At 38.5% G+C, this 22,123-nt stretch overlaps 1 protein-coding gene across 1 annotated transcript in view; it reads left to right on the forward strand.

The window, feature by feature from the left end:
* The window catches only part of KCND2 (potassium voltage-gated channel subfamily D member 2), a 563,761-nt gene that overhangs the window by 492,174 nt on the left and 49,464 nt on the right, over positions 1–22,123 (forward strand). The gene's annotated exons all lie outside the window — the stretch shown is intronic.

The raw sequence follows: 22,123 nt of genomic DNA on the forward strand, positions 1-22,123 counted from the left end.
TTAATAATAAAATAAGGGTAGACAAATCAATTTGCAGGTAATGGAAAGCATTTAGCATTTATTTCAGAGTGGGTAGGCTGAATACCTACTGAGACTTGGAAAAAGCATTCTTGAATCTCAGCTTCAGATAAGTCCAATGATGAATGCGACTTTCTCAAAACTTAGGGCTGCAAAAACTAAAGCTTTACCATGTAACAGATATAGTTATCCCTGATTTATATTTAACATAAGAAATTGCAATTGATTTATATGTCATTTTAGGTAAGAGTTGCTTAAAGTATACCAAGAGTTCACACACTTTTTCTATAAGATCCCAGGGAATAAATACGTCCAGTTTAAAGACCTCACACACTCTGTGGAAACTACTCAACTCTGCTGTAGTAGCATGAAATAAATCACAGAAAACAGACAAACAATTGAACATGTGTGAATTCTGGTAGCACTTTATAGGCCTTGAAATTTGAATTCCATGCCATTTTCTTGTATTATGAGTTTTTTTTTTTTTTCAGCCATTTAAAATTTTAAGAACCATTTCTAGCTTGCAGGCTGTACAAGAACATGAGGTAGATGGAATTCATCCATGGGCTATAATTTGCCAAACTGTGCTCTATAGACGGAGATCTTCCCAGGCCCTGAAGGTCTGCCATAGAGCAATGAGAATTCATTGCCCTCATCTCTGGGCTTCTGAAAAGTTTGTCATTCTCAGTCTTTGTTTCATTTTGAGACTCCATCTTCATTACATAACATAATTTTTGAAGAAAAAGATTTAAAGAGTAGTATTCAAGCCTGGTTATGATTTTTAAAAAAGAACTACCTGCACCTCTGTGAACATGCTTTGTCTGCATTTCCTGATGTTAATGCTCTCAAAAGAGAAAGATCTTTTATAAGACATAGCATGAGGAAGGGAAGTCTTACCTCCTGTATGGCAATAGTCACATCTTGAATATGAAGGAAAAAGCAGGGAAGTGGTTTGCAGACGGGATAACTCAGTGATGTATCCAAAGGCAGACCCTACATAGTCAATCTTCTCTTCCAACTGGTGCCCTCTCTGCTTTGCCATTCCTCCAGAAGCTAGAGAGAACCTTATTAAGGTTACTATCCACACACAGTGTCATTATATTACAGTCTTATTTTTATGAAAAATGGAACTGTGAGTTGAAACATGCATAGTGGTGAACCTAACTCAGATATTGTCATTGCATTTTCCCTTCTGGACAAGAAAAATACAAGATGGGACACAAAATGAAAAATTCAACAAGTACCATACAGAATACCATGAGACATTGGTACTATTTTCCTTTTCTTTGTCACCAATTTTGAATCATACTGATAATACTTGAAAAAGTTCAGTTCTCCTTTTTTAAACATTTGCCCCTTAGACACATACATTGAAATAGGTGTTTTGTTTTGTCTCTGGACTAAAATAGCCTCAGCTCAATAATCTCATTTTGTAGTTTGCTCTATTTTTGTTTATAAAGAGTATGAGTCTAAAATCACCATCTGTATAATTTGGACCTAATACTTACCTGAAATATATGTAATAAATATTCAGTCATCAAATTTATGATGCAGGTTGCCCCTCATTTTATTTTTAGATCAATATTCTGGTTTAGTAATTATGATTTATATGAAAATTTGTTTATAAATCATCACTATCCTTCTCTCTAAAATTACCTGGATAATATACTTGAAGATTGCAGTAAGCTGCTTCTTTCTAACATGAAATTTATGTAAGTTGACTTCATTTTGCAGCCCCCTACCCCTTTTTTTCTCCTTAGAGAAATAAATGAGAGTAGGAGACTAACGTCTTTTTTATCTTGGGATTATTCTCCATTAAGAAAATTCCCCAGAGCAGCCTTCAGATAAGTAGCAGAATTCCTGGTCCTTTGTACCAGTGGAAAGGAATGGAGAGTTTGAAGGTTATATACTATGGCCAGCTCTTGAACCCTTTTACCATTAGCCAAAGGGTGTGTAGTGGTTCTATTCAAATCAACAATGCTCCTAGATACTTCCTGATCTTCACCTTCAAAGTACAAATTTTTTTACCTAATTCTGACTTTGGAAAATATTTCCTTCTTAATAGTAATTTTTTATCAAAAATGAAAATTATTTCTTTTTAGTGACAGACATCCAGTAGACAAGTATATTCCCTGGTACTTGTCCATGAAGAGCTAGTATATTATGCGAGTATGAGACATGCAGAAAAATACCTTCTTTAGAATGACTTTTAAGTTGGCCTTCTTCTTTTTTAAATAAAAACACTTACATATGAATATGATTATATTACCTTTTCATGTAATACTTCTTAAGAAGGAAAGGAAATCCACAAATAACTCCCAGTAGGTCTTGATGACATTTAAATAAAGACCTAAAGGCCTTGAAATCCCATGGACAGAGGAGCCTGATGGGCTATAGTCCATGGGGTTGCAAAGAATCGGGCACAACTGAGCAACTAACACTTAACTTAAAGGCCTTGAAGAGAATTTCAGGAAAGTACAAAAGCTCAGAAGCAGTAGCATGTCTGGGATTGGTGAAGAATAACATGGAGGCCAATGGGCAGCACTAGTACAGGGAGTGGGAAGGGCAGGGAATTAAGTGGGTGTCAGATAATGTATGTCTTGTAGACCATCCCAATGATGGTCTACCCAATAATGGTTTGGTTTCATCCTCAGTGAAGTTGGAAGACAATGCAGACACTATTGATACTATGTATAAAATAGATAACTAATGGGAGCCTACTGTATAGCTCAGGGAATCCTACTCAGTTCTCTGCAGTGACCTAAATGGGAAGGAAACCCCAAAAAGAGGGGGTATATGTATATGTATAACAACCACTTTGCTGTACAACAGAAACTAACATAATATTGTAAAGCAACTATCAGATCAGATCAGATCAGTCACTCAGTCGTGTCCGACTCTTTGCGACCCCATGAATCGCAGCACGGCAGGCCTCCCTGTCCATCACCAACTCCCAGAGTTCACTCAGACTCACGTCCATCGAGTCAGTGATGCCATCCAGCCATCTCATCCTCTGTCTTCCCCTTCTCCTCCTGCCCCCAATCCCTCCCAGCATCAGAGTCTTTTCCAATGAGTCAACTCTTCGCATGAGGTGGCCAAAGTACTGGAGTTTCAGCTTTAGCATCATTCCTTCCAAAGAAATCCCAGGGCTGATCTTCAGAATGGACTGGTTGGATCTCCTTGCAGTCCAAGGGACTCTCAGGAGTCTTTTCCAACACCACAGTTCAAAAGCATCAATTCTTCGGCACTCAGCCTTCTTCACAGTCCAACTCTCACATCCATACATGACCACAGGAAAAACCATAGCCTTGACTAGACGAACCTTTGTTGGCAAAGTAATGTCTCTGCTTTTGAATATGCTATCTAGGTTGGTCATAACTTTCCTTCCAAGGAGTAAGCGTCTTTTAATTTCATGGCTGCAGTCATCATCTGTAGTGATTACTCCAATAAAAATTTACTTAAAAAAAGAGACAATAAAGGATTTTAAACAGAGCAGTAAAAGCCATCAGACATTTCTAACATCAGGGTATCTCTGGCTACTAGACTAAACTTGACTGTGAGGGACAAGGTATAAGCAGAGAGACTGATAAAGAGGCTATAATGATAATCCTGGAGACAGAAGATGGTGACTTGAGCCAGGGTGTTGTCAGAGGACATGTAAAGAAGAGAGTGGACAGTAAGTATATTTCAGATGTTGAGCTGACATTGTTTGCTGGTAGATTGCACACTGAGTGTAAGAGAAAGAAGTCTAGGATTGCTCTGAGATTTGGGGCCTGAGCAACTAGAGGAGTGATGCTGCCTTTATACTGAGAGAGACAGAGAGCAATAGAACCAGAGGAGAGAATTAGGAGTGGAGGTTGGGACATGTTCATGTTGAGATGCTTACTGGACATCAGATGGACATGACGTATGGGATGTTGGATATGTGAGTCTGGAATGTGAGGACAAGATCTAGTTTGGGCATCACCTGAGTATTAATGTTAGAAAGCCATTCATATGATCATCAATATAATATGAATATAGAAGATAAGTGCTGCTGGGGCTAAAGCTGAGTGATTCCAGTCCAAAGGGGTCCATGCAACATGGAGGCTAAGAAGCAGAGCTCAGTTAGGAGGAAAATCAGCAGAACTTCAGGTCCTGAGCCAAGTGAAGAAAGTGTTGCCAGGAGGAGCATGTGTTCACTGTGTGAAATGCTGTGACTGGACCCAGGGAGACCAATACTGTGAATTGACCTTCAGCTCTAGCAATTTAGAGGACATTCAAAGGAGCGATTTTGGTGAAGTAGTGGGGAAGAAAGTTTAATAATGAAAGGAGATACACGATGGGTGGCAATTCTTTCAACGAATGTTGTTATAAAGGGAAGGAGGCAGCCAGAGAGGGAAGTGGAGTCAAGAGAGGTTTTTCTTTTGTTTGATGATGGGGAATTAGAGGAGAGAGAATGTGTGTGTGTGTGGTGTATTATTACAGGAAAGCCACCTCCTAGAGCAACAAAGATCACCACAGCTCAATAATCTACTCCAGGGACTTCCCTAGCGATCCTGTGGTTAACACTCTGTGCTTCCAAGGCAGGGGCATGGGTTTGAGCCCAGGTCGGGGAACTAAGATCCCACATGCTGTGTGGCCTGGCCAAAAAATAAAATTATAAACAACAGCAACAACAGAAAATACTTCCTTAAAAAAGTAGTAATCTACTCCAACGATGACTTCTGAAATGATGACCCTTGTGATCATCATTGATGATCATTGATGGCCCTATGATGCTTTGTGAATCATTTAACTCCAAATTTCCTATTAAAGATCCTCGGAAACTAACTTTTCTTTCCTCTCCCAGTTTTGGCCATAAAAATAGTCCCTTACTATAATTAGAGTAAAAGTTATACTAGATTATGTTTCTGTTAGTGATTGGACCCACGTTCCCCAGCCTTGACAGACAAGGACAAGTGAGGATAAGAGATTTCCCAGGTGCTGTCCTTTAATAAAAAGTTAATTTTATCCCAGACTGCAAGACCTCCTGCAAGGAACCCATCCCTTCTAGGATTAACTCAAAGAGAATTATTATCCAATAAGAGAGAGCCTTGCTGCTTGGGACAGCTGACTTTTGTCACTTCCTGGCAGGAGGTTTTATGTAGATGGGGACTTTGAGTTCTCTATTCTGTTCAAGCCACAGGGCTTGGGAGAGAATTCAGCCCCTACAGGCATTCCATACTGTGAAGCTGCCTCAGCTCTATTCATTACAATGGAACTCCTACAAGCGAAGAAGCTTTATTTCCTATTGAGTGGTTGTAATGTGATTGAACACAGAGTTTCTGGGCAGCCGACTGTTTTGAACTCCGAAGTACATTTTCCCCTCAAAGGAACAAAGGAATGTCTATTCATTTAATCAAAGGAAGAGTAAACCTATAAAAGTCTACTAAAACAACTACTATCCTGGAAAAATGAACCAAACAAGCATAAGATACAAACAGAGAATAGAAGTGTGTTTGGTTGTTATGTCTCTTATACATCTTCCTGATTCCAGAACTTCAAAATACTGAAGTATCAGCATTCATACATTTTTCAAGATCAGTTCACCAACACAGATGCATTTACATTTTCTATCAGCTTTTTGAGTTCTATTCTAGCATAGTCTGTTTTTCTGTTTATACTTACAGAAAGGGGAAAAGGAAAAGATACTAGTAGCCCTGTTATTCACTCTCATAATGCCATCCATCTCTGCTTTGTACTTAATAGTCATAATTCTTTATGATCACCATGTCCTACTTTGATTAAAGTTTGTCTTTTTGGTTTATTGGGACTTCCCTTATAGCTCAGTTGGTAAAGAATCTGCCTGCAATGCAGGAGACCCTGGTTCGATTCCTGTGTCAGGAAGAACCCCTGGAGAAGGGATAGGCTACTCACTCCAATATTCGTGGACTTCCCTGGTGGCTCAGCTGGTAAAGAACGCCTGCAATGCAAGAGACTTGGGTTCAATCGCTGGGTTGGGAAGATCCCCTGGAGAAGGGAAAGGCTACCCACTCCAATATTCTGGCATGGAGAATTCCATCGACTCTATGGTCCATGGGATTGCAAAGAGTCAGACATGACTGACCTTCACTTTCTTTCTTTTGGTTTATTAGATAGTGAATAGGTAAGGGCAGGGATCACATTGAGGCACCGACTTATCCTCAGTGATAAACATCATACTTAGCAAATGGGAAGTAGTTTAAAAATATTTTCAATAGATACTGAAAAAAGAATGAGAGAAAGGAGGGAGAGGAAGAAGGAAAGATAAAAAGGGGAGAAGAGAGAAAGGAAAGAAGTAGGGAAGTAAAATGTTGGGTTGGCTAAAAAGTTCATTTGGGTTTTTCCATAGCATTTTTTGGAATAGATTCCAAGAGCTTCCCATGTGTGATTATTGCATGTCTAGCTCAGCATTAGCTATTCTATATACACCATCTCAAAAATCAACCCTCACAAAAAAGAATTATCATTCCCATTTCACAGAAGGAAAAACTGAGACTCAGAGAAGCTAAGGTCTCACAACCCGCAAGTGGCAGCTAGAACAGTATCCTATCTACTTCTCCAATGCATTTATCCACCTCTTTCCATTCTACTCTCCTGGGACAATGGGGAAGCAATATGACAGAGAAAGGCCAGAAAGGAGATAAAACATCAAAACATATGAAAATGGACAAACATGATCTTTTCTGTCTACTTTCTAGGAATTAGACTCAGAACCAACTCTGGGCAACCCATGTTGATGCCTCCTTTCCCAAACCCATTTGCGCTGGTGCCTCCAGCTTGATGCAGTTATCATCTACATTTCCCCAAACTTTAAAACTTGGTGTCTGTGTCCTCTCCACATTTTGGTAGAGCAAGCCCATGCCAACTTGATATTTTAGAGGCTAGCCCTTCATGTTGGACACCTAGACCTGGGTATAGTCCTCACAGGTGGGCTTTACAAAGTATTTTATGTTCATAAGAACAGTGTGGTCTGGTGCCTGGAATTCATTAAGTCAGACAGTCTATAAATAAATGACTTGTAAATGGTTTCTATTGGAGATGACCATATATACATTCAAGTTGGAGGACAGCTATCTTTTCTTTTATGAGCCAGGCCAGAGATAATGTCAAGTCCAAATTCAGCTGCCCTCTGTTCCAGTAGGCAATAGACAGATTTTCCATAATAATTTCCTATGGCCTCCAATGATTGGAAAAGACTAGGACTAAAGTGAATGAGAAGGGCCACTGCAATTCTAGTACTTGTTGATGCTACTACCCATCATAATGCCTAGGTTGCTCAGATGTTTGCCCTTGTCCTGTGCTGGTTAATATACGCTTATGAAGTTAAAAGCTCAGCATTGAGCAAGTTCAGAAGTCATGACTTATTGTTCCAAGGAAGAAAATCTCTGTAAAATTTCTGTTGTTGTTTTCTGTTGTGTTATATGAGTTCCTTGTATAGTTTGGATACTAACCCCTTATCAGAGGTGTGGTTTGCAAGTATTTTCTCCCATCCCATAGGTTGCCATTTCATTTTGTTGATTGTTTCTTTCGCTATGTAGAAGCATTTTAATTTGATGTAGTCTCATTTATTCTTTATTTAGGCATCATATGCAAGAAGTTACTGTCAAGACCTATGTCAAGGAGGCTTTTGCCTATGTCTTCTCCTAGGATTTTTATGGTTTCAGGCCTTGCATTTGAGTTCTGAATTCATTTTGTGTTAGTTTTTGTGAGTAGTATAAGGTAGGGGTCTCATTTCATTCTCTTGCATGAAATATCTGATTTCACCTATACTGTTTATTGATGAAACTATCTGAATTAGCATTTTTTAAAATAATCACCAAGTGTGTATGCCTTCAAGTGAAACTATAATGAAGAAAAAACAGAAAGTGCCGTGTACATGTATGAACCTAACAATTGCATTTATTGATGATAATGATAAGAACAGTGAAAATGGAAATTTCATCTTCTTAGGCTTATTCATGGAGCACTGCATTTAAAACTCTTTATTTATTTTTGATAACATTTGAGATCAAAATACATATAAACTATTTCAGGGTAGAAGTTTACTAGTTTATAAATGGAAGTTGATTGACCACAAGGCCATAAGTTGATTTCAAAAAGAGGTGTAAAATGAAATGCCAAAGTAAATCAAAGAGTCAACTAATCCTCATATAAGAAGTACCACTTACTGAAGTCCCATATCATATCAATCCTTTTACTTAATAGTCTCAGTGGAAACCACTTCTGGGGGCATCAAACAAGGCAACCAGCCAGAAATGTCATTATCCCAAGCAACATTTCTATTTCATAAAGCTAGCTAACTCAAACTGTAATTTATCTTTAGAAAAATCTGGTTTTATCTTTCCTAGACAACCCAATATGATGCTGTTTTCCATATGGGTTGCAGACATTCTTGGTTAGAACTGAATGAGTAACAGGAAATCATTTCACTATATATATATATATATATATTTTTTTTTTTTTTTTTCCCCTCAGCAGAAAAAAGTTTGGCTAGGCTGAAGGATAAATTACAATTTTATTAAGGGTTCCAGGACCAAGTTTAATCATTCTCATTGCTAATTAGGAGCGGCCAACAAAGACCCCACCCAACATGTAATACTTTAATGGAAGTATGTGGTGACCTCCTGGGTCATTTTTCCATATTAAAGTTGGTCATGTTGCAAAACTGTGAACTGAACTGAAACTTTAAATTGTCTTATTTGATCCGTAAGTGAAATACTCCTAGATTCTCAAGCAAATATAATTACTTAAATATTTGAAAAATACATTTATATTCATTTGCAAACATTGACATTGTCCCTTTTTTAAATGTTGAGCATATCCTGTTTTGTAGAGCCTTGAACTGCTGATTCAGAGGAAATGTTATCATTTTCACATAGGGCGAGAGAGTATTGAGGGGATAAATCTTCCCTAAGTGCTGATAAATGAGTGAGTTTGCATTTTAATTACAGATATAGTTTATGTGTTTCCTCCTTTCAAATCTCCAGATTACCACAAGGTAAAGTAATCAGAGGAAAACTTTTTATACTGCACCCAATAATTTTTTCATTACTTAACTAAGCATCTTTCCCGTGTTGATTTTGAGAATGCCAGCCTCTAAAAATTAATAATTTTTCCACCTAGATGAATAAAATAATCCCCCTTTAGATTTATCTCTGTGTGAGAGGAATTTTTATTATAATTATTTGTTTCAGAAGCTGCAAAGAGCTCCAGGATATTTTAAAAGAGCACAGAGATACCTCATAATGAAGAGTCCCTAGTCTTATATGCTAAACAGGTTTTAACAGCTTTTGCAGAGTATAAATTTTTCCTATAGACTCTAATATTTAAGTCATGCATGTGGTGATATACAGATGATCCTTTAGAGGGATTTCATAAAAACGTGAGAGCATGTAAAATGCAAAAGAGTAAGGAAGCAACAGATTTATCCCCGTAGACCAACTGCAAGAGAATGAAAAGTAAAAGCTAAGAGGCTCTTGACAGGCTAATGGTAAGAACAATAATCAACAAAGCTGTGAAATATAGTTAAAGTGTAAGTAGCCTGCCTCTAAACAGTAAAATATAGTTAGCAGGGCCTGAGACTGATGAAATATTTTCAGCATCATGTATCAACTGCTCTCAAATAAAATTACTGGACATTTTATAAAATAATAAAGAGCTTTTGTTTATAGTCCATCCAGTTGTGGTTGTGGGTTTTTAAATATCACTGTATTTACACTCTGAAAACACATCAAAGAGTAATTATTTAGGTTACCCACAACTCTCATATTTTAGAGAAGAATATCTGTCTATGTAAATTGACTTTAAAAATATATTTAGAATCAGTTTGTTTATCACAGAGCAACTATTGCAGGTTACTTGAGAGCGTGCAGGCTTCAGCTACACCATCCTGCTGGACCTAAGTTTCAGCCCTCCTGCCTGCTAGTGGAAGCAGTGACAGATTTTTTTTGGGCTTCAAAATCACTGCAGATGGTGACTGCAGCTGTGAAATTAAAAGATACTTGCTCCTTGGAAAGACAGCTATGACAAACCTAGACAGCATATTAAAAAGCAGAGACAGCACTTTGCTGACAAAGGTCCGTATAGTCAAAGAGGTAGTTTTTCCAGTAGTCATGTATGGATGTGAAAGTTGGATCATAAAGCAGGCTGAGCACCAAAGAACTGATGCTTTTGAATTGTGGTGCTGGAGAAGATTCTTGAGAGTCCCTTGGACTCCAGGGAGATCAAACCAATCAATCCTAAAGAAAATCAACCCTGAATATTCATTGGAGGGATTGATACTGATGTTGAAGTTCCATTAATTTGGCCACCTGCTGCAAATATCTGACTCATTGGAAAAGACCCTGATGCTGGAAAAGACTGAAGACAGAAGGAGAAGGAGGCAGCAGAGGATGAGATGGTTAGATAGCATCACTGACTCAACGGACATGAATTTGAGCAATCTCCGAGAGATAGTGGAGGACAGAGGAGCCTGGCGTGCTGCAGTCCATGAGGATGCAAAGAGTCAGACACAACTCAGGGACTGAAGGACAACAAATGATGATATCCTAGACAATTTCCTAAACCTCTCTGTGACTCAGTTTCCCAATTTGTTAAATGATATTCATCATCATCATCTACCTTAAAAGGTTGTTATGAGGATTAAATGAGACTATACATATAAAACTGTAAGTAACAGTGCCTGGCATGCCTTCAGTAAATGTCAGCTATTCATGACTACCATGAGTTATGAACTAGTCCACATGCTATCTCAGCTTGAAATAATGGATGAAGTCATTCGTGTAGAAAGTCATTCAACAAATATTCAGTGAGTGCCTACTGGTACCAGGCTGTAGATTAATTGGCTAACTTTAGAACAAGTCCAAATGTCAGACCCAATAAGTGGGCTAGGATTCTAATCACGGTTACTCTATGATAGGAATTTGGTATTGGAATCTGGCATGTATGTCTTCCTCCTCCCCAAGAAAACAATTGTGTTTTGGGTTCAAAATAGAGAGAAACAGGAAAATACTACTATCATTCTTCTGTAGTTCTTTCCTCTGTGTGTGTGTATGCTGGGTCACTTGGTTATATCCAACTCTTTGTGACCCCATGGACTGTAGCCCACTGGACTCCTCTGTCCATGGGATTTTTTAGGCAAGAATAGTGGAGTGGGTTGCCATTTCCCCTTCCAGTGAATCGTCCCAACCCTATAGAGGCAAAGAACAGCAGTGCAGGAGAAGGGAAATCCCCCAGTAAGGTGAGAAATATTTCCAGGCAGAAATGAAACTTGAAATCAGTCTTAGAGGATGAATGAGTTTTTCAAGGTAAAGAGGGATAGGAAAACAAGAATGTTATCCCCCAAAGAGAAAACACTGGTGGAGGGAGAGGTGGAGGCAACAGCTTGACATTTAGGTGGGTGAGCTGAGTCTTAGATTTGTAGATTTTTTCACGATTACAGAAATACAACTCTAAACTTCAGGAAATAGAATGTACAATTATGAGTCATCAGAAAATAGGTAGCATGTGCAGTGACAGAGAAAGAAACTCAAGATAGAATCCTAAGAAAACCAACATTTCAAGCATGGTGGGAGAGAAAAGACACAGCAAATTGAGAATAAGGGGTGGCTACTAAATTGGGAGATTCAGGACCAGAACTCCCACAGAAGCTGGGAGTTAAAAGTGCTTCCCAGGATGATGTTAAAAAGAGAGGCAAATGCCAAAGGTTGGTCCAGAAAATTTATGTTAGAAAAGTCTCGTCAAAGTGAGGATAAAGAGTGAGTTTACACTAATCTTTCATTAAGTTTATCGCTAAAGGAAAAGACAGTAAAGTAGATGGATACTGAGTGGTGAGAAATGGTGTGTTTTGTTTTGTTTTTCCATTATGTGTATTTACTGCAAATAATGAGCCAGTAGAAAGGGAGAAGCTTCACATGGCTAATTCATATCAGCCTAACTACACTTCAGAAAAGAACACTTTCCTTTAAAAAGAACACTCAAAGTTATCTGTACCCATAGTAACTCTTTCCCACTAGGTAGCAACATGCCTTGTGGAAGTAGTGGGAGACATGATCCCAGAGTGATAGCCTGTTCAATTGACAAAGTCACATTTTTATTTATGGCCATCATATGAAATTATGACATGATAAATATGCTACGTCTTAGTTTTTTTGTTTGTTTGAAGTCAATATTCCATTTTGATATGATCTTACAACCATGATATAGATCATAATTAGGCCCCTGTCAACGTGCAAACTTTTAAGCACTTAAAAAATACCAAAAAGAAATGGTAGTTGTGTGATGTGATGAAGGTGTGAGCTAATGCTATGGTGGTAGTCTTTTTACAACATAAAAATTTATCAAATCAACGTGTACACCTTAAACTTATGTTTAAGTTTAATACATAACATGACAATGTTATGTGTCAATTATATCTCAATGAAGCTGGGGGAAAAGTACATAGTGAAAAAAGTTATTTTGTATTTCTTTAGAATATAGTCTTGTGATTGTACACTCTTAGTTGCTATACTGATATACTCAAGGCACAGTAGGGCTACACAAAATATTAAAATACATTTTGAAAGTCTTACTATTTTTAATAATATTGGAATTTTAAAAGTACTATATAGGAAAATAAAGCAAGTTAATATGTTATATTTATATTGTTAAGGTCCAAGATTTTTCAATGTAAAAGAAGAGAGATACTATTATGAAATCAAGAGATTAAATAAAATCCATATAATGATTAAAAAAAATACAAAAATTAATTTTCCAAAGTTGACAACAATTTTAATTAGATTGGCAAGGTCCTCAGTGAATCAAACAAATCAATATTTTCAGTTCTGTAGGTGTAGCACAAAACTATCTTAGGATGGTTAAGACTAATTTGCTTTATTAAATGTTTACTGAATGCAAAAATACATGGTTCCGCGGAGTCATAAAGGAAGAGACAATACTTAATAAAAGTTAAAAAAAAAATTCAGGTAACATCCATTATGTTATGTATCAAGACAACAAACAAGATAAGCATGCAACTTAAACAAGATAGAAGTATTTTTGACCCTTACATAAAGGAATAAAAGAAGGATGTAGAAGGCTGATATAGACTCCACAAAGTCTAGAGACAGCCTCCTAGATCACTGCTCCCCCATCCTTACGATGTGTTCTTATCCTCACAGCCAAAGAAGGCTGTGAGAGTTCCATCTATTATATTTATATTCTGGGCAGTAGAAGGTAGAAAGGGGAAAAATAAAGATATTTCCTTTCCTATTTAAGGAAAGTTCCCCTGAAGTTCTTTCTAGCATATGTGCATTTATTTCACTGCTCAGAACTTAGTCACATGATAAAACCTAGCTGAATTATTGCCTAGTTGAAACACTGCAATGCATAGCAAAAAAATTAGGGTCCTGCCCTCCTACATTGTTGGTGGGAGTGTAAATTGTTGTGACTACCTATGGAAAACAGTATAGAGATTTCTTAACAAACTAAAAATAGAGTTGGCATGTGATCCAGCAACTCCACTCTTGGGCATATAACCAAAGAAAAGTCTAGTTCAAAAAGATACATGCATCTCACTTTTCATAGCAACACTATTTACAATAACCAAGACATGGAAGCAACCTAAATATCCATGGGCAGATGAATGGATAAAAAAGATATGGTACATATATATAGTGAAATACTACTCAGCCATAAAAAAGAATGAAATAGTGTCACTTGCAGCAACATGGGTGGGCTTAGAGAGTATCATACTACAGGAAGTAAGTCAGAAAGAGAGACAAATATATGGTATCATTTATAGGTGGAATCTAAAATATGATACAAATGAACTTATTTCAGAAACGGAAACAGGGTCACAGACATAGAGAACAAATTTACGATTACCAAAGGGAAAAACAACAGGTGGAGGGATAAATTAGGAGTTTGGGATTATCAGAAACAAACTACTGTATATAAAATAGATAAATAAGAAGCACAGGGAACTATATTCAGTATCAAGAAATAAAATATATATCACTGAATCACTTTGCTGCACATAGAAACAAACACAAAATTGTAAATCAACTTTGCATGCGTGCACGCTCGCTAAGTTGATTCAGCATTTCTGACTCTTTGCAACCCTATGGATTATAGCCTGCCAGGCTCCTCTGTTCATGGGGATTCTCCAGGCAATAAACCTGGAGTGGTTGCCATGCTCTCCTCCAGGGGATCTTCCTGACCCAGCAATCAAACCCGCATCTCTTACGTCTCCTGCATTGGCAGACAGGTTCTTTACCACTAGCATCACCTGGGAAGCCCATAAACTATACTTCAATTAAAAAAAAAATAGTGTACCAGTTCTATTAGTGATTAGCTATATTGGCTGTATAGACATCTCTGCCATACTGTTCTACCCGCAGTGAAGCTTCCAAAAGATCCCTCCTTGCCCAGCAGGGAATGAAATGAAAAGCAAAGTAGGCTCTAGAAGAGTTTAGGGTAGAAATCAGGATGGCAAATAGGTCATGTTCTAAGAGAGCTCATATTCCTAAGTCAATTGCCTGGAAAGTTTTGGTAGTCCACTTTGTGATTGTTCTCTGTCTTAGCTCAGTTAATTCTAATGTATCAATGAAAAGAATGGAAAACTTGGCCTCAAACATGGAATGGCAAATTTCAATGTCCTAATTGGTCCAATGATTAGGGGGCTAAGTTGACATTCTTGAGAAACTCTGGAATGGCTGCTATAAAAGAGAAAAAGCATCTGAACATGTAAAAAAAATCTGAAATTTTCACACATGCCACTTTTCACTGGAACATGAGCTGGATACAACCATCACTGCCATCCACTGAATTGAATGGGCAATTCAGTGATAGCTGCCTCTGCTGCACATATGGAGAAGGAAATGACAACCCACTCCAGTATTCTTGCCTGGAGAATTCCATGGACAGAGGAGCCTGGTGGGCTACAGTCCATAGGGTCAAAAAGAGTGGGACGTGACTGAGTGACTAAGCAGGCACTGCTTATCAGCAACTTCTTTCAGGAATTATCCAAGGTCAGTGTTCTTCCATTCTTACTACTGCATGACAGAAGTCAGCATTTAGCCATCAGCATCCAGATGGTGATATTCAGGACCTTGGCAAACTCCCTTTCAAAGGTTGTGATCCCTCGTGAAGTTGCTCAGTCGTGTCCGACTCTTTGTGATCCCATAGACTGTAGCCCACCAGGCTCCTCCATCCATGGAATTTTCTAGGCAAGAGTACTGGGGTGGATTGCCTAGCTGAATATTGAACTCATTTTTTTTCCCACTTTTTACAGTTAAAATTATTTGGAACAACGTGGCTATGTTGACAGAATATTTGGCTGCCAATTTTTTCTTTCAGATAGCTACAACTGAAAAATGACCTGAGCCTGCTCATTGTAACATTCAGAAGGACAGAGATCACACAGCACTAGAACCTAAATGGGGCCCTAAGTACGAGAAAGAGAAAAGAAAGTGCATCCTCAGGGTGAGAAATTGGATATTTGTTAGAGGTACATGGGACTTGCAGAAAAGTGCTGATACATTGCAGGTGGCACTGGTCGCGCTGTGGTATCAGCAGCGTCACATCGGCAGGTCAGATCGAACTTGCACGGTAATCGACAAGGGCTCGGACATGGATGGCAAAAAGCCAGGAGCAAACCATTTCCCAGAAATCCCACCTTGTAGCTACACAAAGTCGCTTTATTTCACCACTAGCCTAGCACACTTGTCTTATGAAGCTTTTGACAAAATACTATGTGCATTTTGGGGAAGCATCCACATCTTTGGTGATTTCCCTGGCATCTTTCTGTAGCCAATAATAAAAATAGCAATAGCTAAACACTTATTGAGTTTTTACTGTATGCCAGGCACTGTACTAAATTTATATTCATTTCATCTCATGTAATAATGGCTGTTGGCCAAATACTATCCAGACCTGTCTACTTTCCTTCTAATAGAATCCTGAATGAAAAAGTCTAGGTAAGGAATATTACCTTTCATAACCTCTATCTGTTTATTTGAGAAGAACAAAAATCAATATCAAGTATAATCAACCATAACATATCCAAGTAGCAATTTTTAGAAAAAGGCACTTCTAAAATATCAGAATTTCATAATAAATTCTGGTTTGTTTTTGGATGATGCATTATTCAGGATGATAGAATTCCCAAGATGATCTTTTTCCTAAAGGCTTACATATGCCGTATAAATCCTTGAACTTCAGCTTGAAATGCAGAAGTGATTCTTAAATCTTAAAGCCCCGGTCAGGTGTGTTATTTTTATAATGTATAATGTATCTCTTCTTCAAAGGCTATTCCTGCTCAATGAGAAAATTCACAGTCTTGAGTATTTATTTACCAAAGTTTCTGTTCAAGGAATATTTAAAAGCTGTTGACCAGGTCGTTTCAATGCAAGCCATAATCATTTCACAGATAGTAAGAAAAGAAGCACAAAAAGATAAGGGCATAACACAAGCCATGTTTAAATGCCCACATTTTGAATCTTATATATATACAAACTTCAACAAAATTCATAGAGTATTTGCTATTTGTAGTCAACCAAGATCTGTGTTAAATACTATTTTGCCCCTTATCACTTGAGTGACCACATGTAAGTTACCTAATTTACCTAATTTATCTAATTTTATTGTCCCTATGCATATCATACTACACTATGCATGGATTAGAAATAATATATGTAAAACACAGCAGGTGCTATTGATAGCAAGTATTACTCTCATTTTCCAGTTTTTAAATAATCTAAATGACATAAAGAGTAAACCCTTTAAAATGAATAAACATGTGGAATAAAATTTAAGACACTTTTTAAAGGAATTTAAATATTTAAATGTATTTAATACTGCCTATTGATATTTTCTTTTGGAATAAAACTGTAAAATATTAGATGTGAATTTACCAGAGGTAGATAGTGCCTCTGGTGGTAAAGAGCCTGCCTGCCAATGCAAGAGACATAAAAGACAAAGGTCTGATCCCTGGGTTGGGAAGATCTCCCAGAGGAGGAAATGGGAACCCAATCCAGTATTTTTGCTGGAGCTGGTGGGCTTCAGTCCATGAGGTTGCAAAGAGTCAGACATAACTGCAGCAACTTAGCATGCACAATAGTTTTTATTCAAGGAAAAACAGTTCTGAGCTATGACTGGGATTCTTGTACACTATCAGAATAGGCAAAATTTAATAGAAGGAAACCAGGCTCTGCTTCAACACTTATTTTGGAACTTTGAGCTGTACCACTTGTACAAAATCAATGACCTTAATGTAAAAATAAGGGATTGAATTATACAATCTCTATGGCTTCTAACATCCAAATGTCATATGTCCAAAAGCACATAAAATTCCACCAGCAGAAATTAATTCCTTTGACTTTAGACACTGGTAGGTAGTGTGGTATAACAGATAGAGGTTCGTTTGAAGTCAGCAAAGCTGAGTTCCAGCCCAGCTTTGCTTTCCAGTTACATGATCTTATCAAGTTATTATCAACTCTGAGGCTATTTTATCCCTTTTAAAATGTGGATGATAGCTACCTGCTGAGGATGTTGAGAACATTAGAAATGATGTCAATATTCAATAATTTACAGTATTATATGGTCCATGGAATTCTATACAGTCCATGGAATTCTCTAGGCCAGAATACTGGAGTGGGTAGACGTTCCCTTCTCCAGGGGATCTTCCCAACCCAGGGATTGAACCCTGATCTCCCACATTGCAGGCAGATTCTTTACCAGCTGAGCCACCAGGGAAGCCCATTCAATAATTGTGGTGGCAATTTAATTAATCACAGCTATTATTTTCCAGAGTCCTCCAGTAAAATGCAAATTCATTGGGAAGGATGATTTTTTTAGGACTTTTTTTTTAATCTACCGGGAAACAAGAAGCCACTCAAGTCCCAATAAATGAGAGATGTGAAGCAGGGGTGTCAGGATGTTTCAGAGAGACCCATGGATCTCAAGGTGGAGTATCTTGGAATGGAAGACTGAAAAGGAATAAAGGTCTTACTCTCTGCCCTTCTTTATCTCTGCTCACATGATATTTCCCCTTCTGCAATATCTCTCTTCTTTTCTTTACCCTTTCCCGCCTTAGTATCCACAGCTCCTTGGAGCCCTCTTCTATCTCTTTTATCCCCATGTATGTATGTGAGTATGTGTGTGCTCAGTTGTGTCTGAATCTTTGTGACCCCATGGACTGTAGCCCTTGGGGCTCCTCTGTCCATGGAATTTTCTAGGCAAGAATACTGGAGTGGGTTGCCATTTTCTATTCCAGGGAACCTTCCCCACCCAAGGATCGAACCTGCATCTCTTGTGTCTTCTGCATTAGTCAGCAGATTCTTTACCACTGTACCACCTGGGAAGCCCTTTATCCCCATAAAAATTTCCTTATTGAATAACCTGTATTTCACTTCCAGCTGAGGAATAGAATGTAAAACCGGTAGGTGGTGTTATGCAGTTCACAGTTCAATCTATGGAGTGTAAGAAGACCCTTTAGAACGCGGATGTAGTAGAGGGTAGTACTCCATCATAAAACTAAAGGTAACATTAAATGCTTGTCACCATAACATTAATTTTCTAATAAGATGTATACAGTTGAAGTAAGGATGGATACAGTTTAGGGGGGGTGCTGAAGCAGGTAATTTTGAGGACCCTTTTAAGGCAAACATGCAAAACGAATGAAACATTTCATAGAAAAATATTTGTTTAGAATTATGAAGGTATAGCAAATTATATACTTTAAGAAAGTAAAAAAAAAAACATAAATATTACAAAATCCAGAAAATATATCTATGAATTAATCTTTTAACACACATCTGTTAATATTTTTCCCCATATTTTTAGGTTGCATACTTACTGCACACCTCCTTGCTTAATAATAGTATTTGTAGTATTTTCTCTTATTAGCCATGCCTCAGGGCATGGTGTGTGGAATCTTAGTTCTTCAACCACGGTTTGAACCCATGCCTGCCATATTGGAAGTACAAAGACTTAACCACTGGACCACCAGAGAAGTCCCTGTAGTATTTTCTACAGAGAGAATATAAACAGAATTTAGTTTTTGCTACAGCATGGATGATCAATAGAGAAGGCAATGGCAACCCACTCCAGTACTCTTCCCTGGAAAATCCCAGGGACGGGGGAGCCTAGTGGGCTACTGTCTACGGTAGCCCACAGACTCGGACACGACTAAAGCGACTTAACAGAAGCAGCAGCATGGATGGTCAAAGTTAGGCTTTATTTCATTGATAGGTGGTATGCATAAAAGGCTTCCCTAGTGGCCCAGATGGTAAAGAATCTGTCTGCAATGTGGAAGACCTGGGTTGGATCCCTGGGTCAGGAAGATCCTCTGGAGAAGGGAATGGTTACCCACTCCAGTATTCTTGCCTGGAGAATTTCATGAACAGAGGAGGCTGGTGGGCTATGGTACATGGGTTCGCAAAGAGTCGGACACTATTGAGTGACTAACACACACACATTTATGCATCAGTTCAGTTCAGTCTCTCAGTCATGTCCAACTCTGTGACACCATGGACTGTACCACGCAGCACAACAGGCCTCCCTGTCCATCACCAACTCCCAGAGCTTACTCAAACTCATGTCCATCGAGTCAATGATGCCATCCAACCATCTCATCCTCCATCGACCCCTTTTCCTCCCGCCTTCAATCTTTCTTAGCATCAGGGTCTTTTCAAATGAGTCAGTTCTTCACATCAGATAGCCAAAGTATTGGAGTTTCAGCTTTAGCATCGATCCTTCCAATAACTATTCAGAACTGATTTCCTTTAGAATGGACTGGTTGGATCTCCTTGCAATCCAAAGGACTCTCAAGAGTCTTCTCCAACAGCACAGTTCAAAAGCATCAATTCTTCTGCACTCAGTTTTCTTTATAGTCCAACTCTCACAACCATACATGACTATTGGGAAAAAGGTAGCTTTGACTAGACAGACCTTTGTTGGCAAAGTAAAGTCTCTGCTTTTTAATATGCTATCTGGGTTAGTCATTGCTTTTCCTCCAAGGAGCAAGTATCTTTTAATTTTATGGCTGTAGTCACCATCTGTGGTGATTTTGGAGCCCCCCCAAATAAAGTCTCTCATTGTTTCCCCATATGTTTGCTGTGAAGTAATGGGACCAGATGCCACGGTCTTAGTTTTCTGAATGTTGAGTTTTAAGACAACTTTTTAACTCTCTTCTCACTTTCATCAAGAGGCTCTCAGGTTCTTCGCTTCCTGCCGTAAGGCTGGTGTCATCTGCATATCTGAGGTTAGTGATATTTCTCCCAGCAATCTTGATTCCAGCTTGTGTTTCCTCCAGGCTGGCATTTCGCATGATGTACCCTGGATATAAGTTAAATAAGAGGGTGACAATACACAGCCTTAATGTACTCCTTTCCCAATTTGGAACCAGTCTGTTGTTCTATGTCCAGTTCTAACTGTTGTTTCCTGACCTGCATAGAGATTTCTCAGGAGGCAGATCAGGTGGTCTGGTATTCCCATCTCTTTAAGAATTGTCCACAGTTTGTTGTGATCCACACAGTCCAAGGCTTTGGCATAGTCAGTAAAGAAAAAAATAGATGTTTTTCTGGAACTCTCTTGCTCTTATGCCCAAAGGGATGATCCAACAGATGTTGGCGATTATCTGTGGTTCCTCTGCCTTTTCTAAATCCAGCTTGAAATCTGAATGTTCATGGTTCATGTACTGTTGAAGCCTGACTTGGAGAATTTTGAGCATTACTTTACTAGCATGTAAGATGAGTGCGATTGTGTAGTAGTTTGAACATTCTTTGGCATTGCCTTTCTTTGGGAAAACTGACCTTTTCCAGCCCTGTGGCCACTGCTGAGTTTTCCAAGTTTGCTGGCATATTGAGTGCAGCACTTTAACAGCATCATTATTAGGATTTTTAGGACACTTATGCATAAAACCTATTTATTGCTTATAGTACTATTACAGGCTTGTTTAGTAAAAAGGCAAGAATTCTGTCTTTCCAGAAGTGTAGCTGAGTACAATTCTGCTTTAAGATTCCTATTAAAAGTGTATGATGCAATGTACCCTGCATTATCAATTCTATCCCCAGCAGGAGAGAACTTGTCTTTCACTTTGCATTAATGGGAACTGAATCTTTCGCTTCTTAGTTTACACATGTGATGACTGACAGAATTTTCCTTAGACTAGTTCTGGCTAGTCCAGGAGAAATACACCTATTTCTGTTCCCAGATGATGCAGAACATATTTCTATATTGATAAAGATTGTAGCCTTGTACCTGTGGGTGAGGTACCGGATGACTGACACAGAGGGTGGTAGGTATATACCTGCAAATAATCCCTACACCAAGACAGCGATGACAATAGTAACTATTCTCGGGAGTGGCTATGAATCCCATAAATGTAACCCACTAAACTCAAACTAAATGTATACCCAGTTTAATCCTTTAGTCAGATCCTAACGTGCTCCAACACTCTCTGACCATAGGGGAAATATGAAGGCAGGAAAGTAGAAGTAGAAAGAGATAGCAGCACTAGTCTATAGACATACAATAATTGACTCTATAAAATTAAACAAATGTATACTTGACACTGTGGACACATTGGTAGGCCCCTTCCCAGAGCCCTGAAGTTCATTTGCCCTTGGTGGGGGTGAGCAAGGGGTTGTCGAGCACCAAGGATGCGGCTGAGGGACAAGGCAGGCTGCAATAGGACACCTTTCCATCAGCTGAGGGCTCTGGATGATCAAGGGAGGAAGCGGTAAGAGAGCTAGTGATGAGGGGCACAGTGACAGCAAAGACCACCTTCCCCATCACAGGATTTTGCCCGGGGACAGTTCTATACTTGCCAGCCTTTCCCAGATGTTTCTGCTTTGGCATGAAGCTAGCTAAGTTGACCTCAGACCTGGGATTCCACCAGGGAAGGTGACAGGGAAGAGCCTGTTTTCAAATAAAAGAGGCTTATGGGAGACGATAATTCCATGATTGGCAGAAAGGGAGACACAAAAGTGACAACCCAAAGAGAAGAAAGGCACTTTTTCTTTTTTTCATTTTCATAACAGTTGCTAAAATTAATGACATGTAAAAGAAAACTAAAGACAGGAAGGAGAGACCTTCGCTAGCTTTCTTTAATTGAAATGCT

The sequence above is a fragment of the Bos taurus genome, chromosome 4, assembly GCF_002263795.3.
Source record: "Bos taurus isolate L1 Dominette 01449 registration number 42190680 breed Hereford chromosome 4, ARS-UCD2.0, whole genome shotgun sequence".
NCBI lineage: Eukaryota > Metazoa > Chordata > Mammalia > Artiodactyla > Bovidae > Bos > Bos taurus.